The following is an 8,970-nucleotide window of genomic DNA, read 5'->3' on the forward strand; positions in this document are numbered from 1 at the left end:
CTAACAAAATATCGAATGGCACGGATTAAGACAGGAAGGCAACAGGGGAGTTCTTCTCATAAGGAAACGCCTCAGCATAGCTAATGAGTGTCATCCCTTAATGAAGAATAACACATGGGATTCGATCCCTTAATCAATAGGAAATAAGTGGTGAAATTTTGATGGGTCTACGAGATCAAATTCAAATTTGAAGGAATTATTGAAAGACATAAGTCTCATTTGGTAGCTAAAGGATATTTTTTATCATGAAGGCATCAAATACATTAAGAAATTTTCACTAGTTTCAAAACGAACTCTATTCAATCGATTCTTTCACTTGTTGCTCACTTTGGATGGGATGTAAATTAGATGGATGTAAAATGTGATTTTCTATATCATGACCTCATTGAAGACATCTATAGAGAGAAACCCCCATGTTTTGAGGATCATGGTAGTATTGTGTGATAACTAAAGAAATCTTTAAGTTTTTTGAAATGGGCTCCCAAGGCATGGGATGAGACGATTGACCACTTTTTCCTTAATCTTATTTTCAAACACTATGAATCAAATCGTATTACTTGTGTTACATGTAAAAATTCAAACATTGATTATTGCATTAAATGTAAATGACATAAAGTCATTACTGAAAACAATATTAATTTAATTTTGGGTTTCAAGAAATAATTAGCATATACTTTTGAAATGACTAACCTTGGTTTCTTGCACTTCTTATTCAACATCAACATGTTGTATATGGATGATGGTATATTTATTCACCAACACAAATATGTGATGAATCTTTTATATAATATTAGATGGAAGACTATCAAATGTATGATATACCTTACTAGTTAAGAATGAAGCTAACCAAGGAGAATGGTTCCCCGATAGTCAATGTTTCACTATATCAATAGCTTGTCAATGGCCTCATTTATTTAACTCGTAATTGACTTACTATTTCATTTGTTGTCAATATGATTTCTTAGTTTATGCAAGATCCATGAGAAAGTCACCTTAAAGCTACAAAGTTAATTGTCATTATATCAATGGAACTTACTAGCTTCATATAAAGTATTGCACTAATGACAAAGTGAATCAATTAGTTAGTTACATCAACTTATATTGGGTTGGAGATTGAGATGACAGGTAGCTGACGTCTTGCCATGTATTTTGAATTGGCTCTAGACCCATTATTTGGTCTTGTAAGATTACAAAGCAATTTCTTTGTTGGCCATAGAAGAATATATGATGAATATCATGATGCAATGCATAGTAGCATAAAGGCCATGCATATTCGACGTCTCATGGGAGAATTTGGATTTCTAGTTGAGTTAACAACTATGGTGTACCTTGATAATAAAGTGGGATATAGGTTGCAAAGAACACTCTTGGACACAATAAAGTGAAACATGTGAAGTTTCAAACTCGTTATTTGAGACAATCAGTACAAGAAATTATTGTGCATCTTGTTTATTACACGAAAAATGATTGAGTTGTCAATATATCTATGAAGCCTCACAAGATAAGTTCATGTATGGGAGGGAGTATAACAGTAATTTCACCTCCTAAATTTATAGGATCATTTTTTTGATGAAGGGGTGCTGGAACAATAGGATTTTTAGGTTCATACCTCTAAATATCATAGAGATATTCAATCAATAGTTTATTCTTTTGGGAGAGTTGTCTATGAGGTCAGCTAAGTGGTCAAGCAAGGGGTTGACTAAACATTCAATGGTTGACTAAGGTAATTTGTAAAGAATAGTCGAGAAGAACATTCAATGGTTGACTAAGGTAATTAGAAAAGAATAGTCAGCTAATATATACAACTTATGTGGTACTGTACAATAAGTTATGGTTCGCTTGGCTGGCAATAGGAAACTAAATAACAGCAAAATGTAGAATCAGTAGCTGCATGATGTGAAGGGTATAGACGTTCTGTTTAATAAGAAATCATAAGACTTAAGGGTCATTATAGGCGTAGTGTAACTAGGTAGTTTTTTACCATTGTAACTGAAATTCTGAGCACAGATTTTTAAATTGTATTTTTCAGTATTATATTATGATTTTGAAAAGAAAAAAAAATTATTGAATAATATATTTAGCCATTTAAAATTGTAATTAACAAAATTTCATACAAAATTACCGAGAAAAACATTTATGTAGAAAATCTACTTGACCAAACTAAGCCATCATGATATTAATTACACTATGGAGTCATTATATTACCTGGTTTTCTCTTCATATTTACTTCAATATAAAACCATGATAATTTCAGCACATTGTAAACTGTTACTTCACACTAATACCCAAAGTTCGATTTTATTAAAATACTCAAAATTGCAATTTTTACCATTATTTATCCTTCATCATATTCCAACGGATACTGATCACAATTTAGATATTCCAACGGATACTGATCAAAAGCACGCCTATTTATCTTTTAACAAGATTGCTTGAAGCAGGGAGTCCCTGCCGTAAGATAAGCAAATGCTAATTTTGCCCGATAAGATTCAAATATATTTATGGGTTTAATAAAAATAGGGGCCATGATAGTTGAAATCAGCATAAAAAATGAAGTATATATATATATATATATATATATATATATATATATATATATATATATATATATATATATATATATATATATTTTACTCATTATTTATATAAATTTGGTTTATGAATGTGTAACAAATTTATAATATATTTTATATAATTTTGTATCTATTTAATATTTTTTTGAAATATATATATATATATATATATATATATATATATATATATATACTCATTATTTATATAAATTTGGTTTATGAATTTGTAACAAATTTATAATATATTTTATATAATTTTGTATCTATTTAATTTTTTTTAGCTATTCAATAATGGATAATTAAAAGGTTAAAAATTAAATGTAAATAAAGAAAGAATTAACATAAATAAATAAATAAAGTAATTTGAGCTATAATTAATAAGGAAAAGTTAAATGTAAATAAAGAAGTGAAAGGATAAAGACCAGTTTATTAATAGTAATTTGATAATCAATGAATAAAATTTAAATGTAAATAAAAAAATAATTAAAATTTTGGAAAAAAAAATGTAAATAAAATAACACGAACATAACTGTAGATCATTTTACATTTTATTACGATCCATAATAAAAACATTAGCTAGAAATTCAGTTTAATCACCCATTCAATTTAATTACGGAATGAACTATATATCATTTTACATTTTATTACTAGTCAACAATAATAAAGTGATGAATAATGAAAAGATTATTCAATAATTTCGTTTAATTACCAAGTGAGTTAAGAATGTGTTAACTTGTAGGGTAGCCATATTATTAGGAACTTCCAAGTTCTCAATGTCGTGTGTCTATTTCACTTTACACTTGTTATTCATTTTCTGCATGCCATCCTCATCCTCAGCCACCTACTCAATGGCTTCTGCATACTTCCACGTACCAAGGACTTGAGTTAAAGAAATGTGAAAAAGAGACTGCATGGTTGCTAAGGAGCTGAAATCAGAGATCCCTACATTAGAAGGGGCAGGTGGGACTTGAGTTAAAGAGGTGTGAGAAAGAGATTGCAGGGTTGTTAAGGAGCCGAAATCAGAGATCCCTACATTAGAAGGGGCAGGTTGTTGGGTACGTTTGACACTTGTGAAGAGACGATGAGGGCATATGATGAAGCAGCTATAAATCTGAAGCGATCCAAGGTGAAGACCAACTTCTTAGCTCCCTCCCTCTATCTCGAGCCACTCATGACAAAAAATGATGAAGCCACTAGAAATCTGAAGGGAGTGAAGGCGAAGACCAACTTCTCATCTCGCTCCCTCTATCTCGAGCCACTTGTTCGATGGCCTCTGCATACCTCCAGGTGCCAAGGAAGTGTGTTATAGAGGTTGCAAAAGAGAGTGTGGGATCTCTATGGAGCCGAAATCAAAGATCCCTCCATTAAAAAACGTAGACCTGGTTGGACACATTTGATATTGGTGAAAGGTTGTGAGGGCATATGAAAAAGTGGCCAAAAAGATAAAGGTAGCCCACACCAACTTCCCAGCTCCCTCTCTTCATCTTGAAGCTATGCAAAACTAGAGTTGCAACTACCCGACATTGGACCCCGCGACTTCCCTGTGTACCTGCTAATCACAATAACAAGATAAGTTATCATCTCCCTCTCTTCATCTTGAAGCTATGCAGAACCAGAGTTGCAACTACTTGACATTGGACCCCGTGACTTCCCTGTCTACTTGTTAATCACAATAACAAGATAAGCTATCTGCCAATGCTTTCTGAACAAGCAAAGTCCTTTATGCACAATTGTCATTTTCTAATGGCTTCATTGAATTGTTTTCCTAAAGTAAGAAGCAATTTTTTTTTGCAAGAGAGATGAGAATTCACTTCTTTTTGTTTTGGCATGTGGTAAAACATGAAACATGCTATTGTTGAGTGATGTACGTTTTAAACCAATATCAAAATTTAAATCTGCAATTTTATTTTTGATATGTCCAGAAAATGAATAGATACTAAAATCGTAATTTAAATTTAAATCTGAAATCATTGAAGATAAAACTGTAGGTTTAAATTTGTCCAGAAAATAAATGCATACTAAAAATGAATTAAATTGTAAATTTTCAAATTATAAGTTTTACTTGTAATTATGAAAAAACTCTTTCCTACTTTTGTGCATATTTTATGTGGAAAAAAATTAAGTATTTTGAAAATTGTAATGCAACTAAACTTAGTTTCTTTGCAGAATTTTGTTTTTTTTTGCGTAGGGTTTCACTGGAAGTGGTTTAGGATATGGATTTGCCAGAGCAACAACTACTACATTTGCTTCTCGCTCTGAATTTAGCAAATGTATGTATGGTTTAGGATATGGATTTGCTAGAGCAACAACTACTACATTTTCTTTCTTTGCAGAACTTTGTTTTCTTGTGTAGGGTTTCACTAGAAGTGTTTAAGATATGGATTTGCTAGAGAAACAACTACTACATTTTCTTCTCGCTCTGCATTTAGCAAATGTATGTATCATTTAGGATATGGATGTGCTAGAGCAACAACTGCTACATTTGCGTCTGGCTCTGGATTTAGAAAATGTATGTATAAGATACTATAATAACTAGTAATCTGGTCTTTCAAAAACTAGCGAGAAAAACCATTTTTTGTAAGAAAAAGCTCTGGATTTAGCAAAGTTATGTATAAGATACTATAGTAATTGGTAATCTAGTCTCTAAAAAAAATAGTGTGGGACACCATTTTTTATAAGTTAACTGAAACTGTTTTTTATAAATAGAAGGGTAACTATCTTTTATAAATTAGCAGTAGTAGGCGAAAAGATAGGAGAAAAGTCTAGTCTATGAATTTTTATTTTTTATTTATTTTTATGAAGTAACAGTGGAATTATTTTTTTTATGAAGTAACAATGGAAAAAATTAAGGGAAAAACATTTTCATAGCAAGGGAATCAAAATAATATATGGAAATAGCATCCAATTCTCTATAAATTTGTATATAATAAGAATTCATAGTGTATAATAAAATTGACCATAAAATATGTTTGATTTGATTGAATTTTGCAAATGGCAACAACCCTCCCTCCCTGATTTTTCTTTGAACTTTGAACATTGTATGATTTGAATGAATTTTGAAGATAGCAGCAGCCCTGTGTGATTTTTCTTTGAACTCTTCACTTTCGCATTATTTTGGGGCTTCTCATATCCACCGAGAGGGAAATAGGGGAGAAAACTACCAAAGAAGAAATGGCTTCTCAGATATCCACCCAGGGGGAAATAGGGGGAGAAAACTACCAAAGAGCATTATTTTGGGGCTTCTCTGATATCCACCCCACTCAGAGAGAAATTGGGGGAGAAGACTACCAAAGAAAAAATACCAAAGAGCATTATTTTGGGGCTTCTCTGATATCCACCCAGAAGGAAACAGGGGGAGAAAAATACCAAAGATCATTATTTTGGGGCTTCTCTGATATCCACCCCACCAAAAGGGAAATAGGGGGAGAAAAATACCAAAGAGCATTATTTTAGGGCTTCTTTGATATCCACCCAGAGGGAAATAGGGGGGGAAAACCAGAGGGAAATAAGGGGAGAAAACTACCAAACAACATTATTTTAGGGCTTCTCTGATATCCACCCAAAGGGAAATAGGGGGAGAAAACTACCAGCATTATTTTGGGGCTTCTCTATATCCACCCAGAGGTAAACAGGGGGAGAGAGGGAAATAGGGGGAGAAAACTACCAGCATTATTTTGGGGCTTCTCTATATCCACCCAGAGGTAAACAAGGGGAGAAAACTACCAAAGAAAAAATACCAAAGAGCAAACTACCAAATAAAAAATACCAAAGCCCAAATGTGGCGGTGTCAGTGAGTTGCGTTTGGGGGAGAAAACTACCAAAGAAAGAATACCAAAGAAAAAGCTACTAGATAAAGAATACCAAAGTGCAAATGTGGCGATGTCAGTGAGTTGTGTTCATGGCAAAATGCATGTAAAATGTAAGTGTAGGTGTTGCAAGTGTTGCCTTATACATTTAATGAGTTAGTGAAACTTATATAAGATGTGAGACAGTAATGAAACTTATATAGAGCAAACATTGCAACTTATATATAGTGTTAAAATATATATAGTGTTCAAATATATATATATATATATCCTGTTTGAACTAATGTTAAATTTAAACTAACATTAAATTAAGATTGAATTGAAGTTTTATGAAAATCATACATTTTCCTTGGTAATAAGAGGTCCAAATTGAAACTTTGGATAAATTTTGTTTGGCAAAATATTTTTTTTTGAAACATTGGTTAAAGCATGAAAATACGAATTGATAAAAAACAATTTAATGCTATCTCAACGCCTATAGATCGCTATAGTCCCTGCTATGCAGAATGCAAGGACTAATAATGTGCAAATGGTGAAATGCAAAAGAATTACTAAACTGCACTACAGTACAACCCTTCATAGTGTGAAGATGGTACGATGCAAAAGCAGCACTCAACTACGGTACAATAATTTTAAAAATTGGTTAGATGAACTTTAGTTGAATGTTGTTTTTAAAAATTGGTTAGATTAACTTCGTGGTGAGTATCAGTTCATATATATATATATATATCCTTCCTGTTTGAACTAATGTTAAATTTAAATTAAAATTAAATTAAGATTGAATTGAAGTTTTATGAAAATCATACATTTTCCTCTATAATAAGAGGTACAAATTGAAACTTTGGATAAATTTTGTTTGGCAGAATATTTTTTTGAAACATTGGTTAAAGCATGAAAATACGAATTGATAAGAAACAATTTAATGCTATCTCAACGCCTATAGATCGCTATAGTCCCTGCTATGCGGAATGCAAGGACTAATAATGTGCAGATGGTGAAATGTAAAAGAATTACTAAACTGCACTACAGTACAACCCTTCATAGTGTGCATTACTGAACTGCACTACAGTAAAACCCTTCATAATGTGAAGATGGTACGATGCAAAAGCAGCACTGAACTACAGTACAATAATTTTAAAAATTGTTTAGATTAACTTTAGTTAATGTTGTTTTTAAAAATTGGTTAGATTAACTTCGTGGTGAGTATTAGTTCATGTTAATATAGATGGTTATATATTAAGTATAGTGTTTGACAATGTTAAAGCTCTATATTAAGGAGAAATAACATTATAAACACTAAATATTGATTTGATTGAATTGCAATATGATTTTTATAGATGTGTTTGAAGTTGAATTGTAGTATCATTTTTATAAATGTGTTTGAAGAAGGATATTGAAATTTATAATATTCATTTTTAAAGTTTTTTTTTGGTTGGTCAAATTTAGGGGTTATACTTAGTGAACTATTTTTAAAATTTAAAATGGATAAAAAATATAAATATAAATAATAAAAATTATGAATTAAAAGAAAATAGCTATTTTTTTTAATTGTATTTTTGTATTATCTCTTTCTAGGTTTATATCCAACACATGCTTAGAATTTACATTTCAGTAATAGATATCTAATATACATTAAAATATAGTTTTCTTATTTTTCATGACATCTTGACCTTGAATATTATTACTTATTTAAAGTTACTTTGTTACTTCATTTTTTTAGGCTCATTTTTTTACCACAAAATTCCATTAGTACAAGAAAATAATGCTTTTAAAATAAGTAGACAAACTTATATACTCACTTAAGTAAGTTAATTATTATTATAAGCCAAAAGATTGTTAACTTATAAAAATGCTAATGAAAGCTTTCATACTAACTAATTTATACCTAAATATTAAAAACTCGATACTCACTTTACTATTATTTCAATATATACTGCAATATTTTTACCAACACCTACTTTTATGGCTAGAAGTACTCTACTTGGGAGTTGTGACCTATGGAACAGTGACGTTGGGATTTTCTTGAGGCCGAGGTCAAAATTATTGAGGTCAAGACTCCTAAGTGCTAGTTCCTCAATTCAAGGTTAAAGCTCTAACCCACTTTCTACAATTACCTATAATATAAATAGTCAACTTCATTATATTGGATCAACAACAACCAATATACTAATAAAAATATAATTGAGACAAAATCTATGGAAACTAGTAATATACAAATATAAAAACATTTCTTATATAACCTTGAACAGTAGGAACCAGATTGCCAGTTCGTCCAACATGTTCTAAAGGAAGAATATCAATGGGAGAAGCTTCTAAATCTATAATATCAATGCAATTTTGGTAAGATCCTATCATAGCATAAAATAAATGATGTTACATGTAAAAATATTTTGTTGCATTAAATATACCTAACACAATAGGAGAAGTGCATGCATTGCTTCAGCAAGGACGTCCTCTTTTGTGCATAGATGTAAACTTGAATGATTCATATTTAGATGGATGCACTTTCAAATCAATTTATAAACCTCTATTTTCTTCACTTCTTCTCCTATTATTTGTAGGGACGAGGACACTCTTCTTTTGCTTGAGAA

Source organism: Pinus tabuliformis, chromosome 2_1 (assembly GCF_031772625.1).
Source record: "Pinus tabuliformis cultivar Carrire ecotype Pingquan chromosome 2_1, CPIR1, whole genome shotgun sequence".
Classification (NCBI taxonomy): Eukaryota; Viridiplantae; Streptophyta; class Pinopsida; order Pinales; family Pinaceae; genus Pinus; species Pinus tabuliformis.